This window comes from Galeopterus variegatus, unplaced genomic scaffold (genome assembly GCF_000696425.1).
Source record: "Galeopterus variegatus unplaced genomic scaffold, G_variegatus-3.0.2 Scaffold16431, whole genome shotgun sequence".
NCBI classification, from domain to species: domain Eukaryota; kingdom Metazoa; phylum Chordata; class Mammalia; order Dermoptera; family Cynocephalidae; genus Galeopterus; species Galeopterus variegatus.
The window spans coordinates 18,236-19,182 of record NW_007742542.1 but is presented as its reverse complement, the minus strand read 5'-3'; the positions used below and the strand labels follow the sequence as shown (position 1 = coordinate 19,182).

Genomic DNA, 947 nt, shown 5'->3' with positions numbered 1-947 from the left:
TGAAGAGTCACAGCCCCAGAGGAGCATAAAAAACAGGTGGGAAGGAGAATCAAGGAAAGAGCTGCAAGGCAGAGAAATGATACACTGAGCACAAGAACTAGTGAGGATCGGACTGATGCAGGCGTCACCACCACTCAGGGTTTCTCATACTGAGATGGCACAAGAAACCAAGAGGCAGCTCGAGACGGTATGTGTGGGGGAACAGGAGGGCACATGCACTTCAGCAATTGAAAAACAACGCTGCCGATACACACAAAATATGTAAGTAACATCAAGAACATGGAAATAAAAGTTAATTGTTAAGAATTAAGTCCACAACAGTAAATGAGGTAGGTAGAAATGCTTGTTCAGATGGTGTGGGTAGGAGACGGGAGCAGAGCTCAGGAGGTCCCACCCCAGATGCAGCACCCGTCCTGGTAGAAATTAGCTAATTGCAAGACAGAAACTTTCGTAGCCTTGATATTTCTACCAATAGCAAGTCTGGAATCCATAAGGTCAACCCCCTAATATTTACCTCGGTAGGCAAAATACTCACGGGCTGGCAAAGCTTGAGATTTTTCTTTCCGCAGTTTTCTCAATTTTCCTCTTTATCCCTCGTTCTTCGCTAGACTTTTGCTCCACTGTTCCTGTACTTCTAAAATCTGTGTCATCAGCATCTCCAGGTCTAAATTTAGTTTCCTGATGATCTGTGGTTTCTGCATCAGTCTCATCCTGCACTTGCAGAACAGTGCAGTTCGAACGGTGCAGTTTGGGCAGATATAATCTTCCCTGTTCCTTTCCAAAAGCCTTCCTCGAGCCCGAGAAGCGCCCCCACAATCGCCACGAAATCATCCTTCGCATCGGTCACAGCAAATTGTAAACCCGAAATCATAAAATAGCAATATTAGGAATGGGGCGTGAGGGACAAACACTCACTTTTTGGCAAATCAAGAAGTCCAATAGGTTTT

General features: G+C 45.2%; 1 pseudogene; it reads right to left on the bottom strand.

Moving 5' to 3' along the window:
- The window catches only part of LOC103582482, an 8,264-nt pseudogene that overhangs the window by 1,975 nt on the left and 5,342 nt on the right, over window positions 1–947 (bottom strand).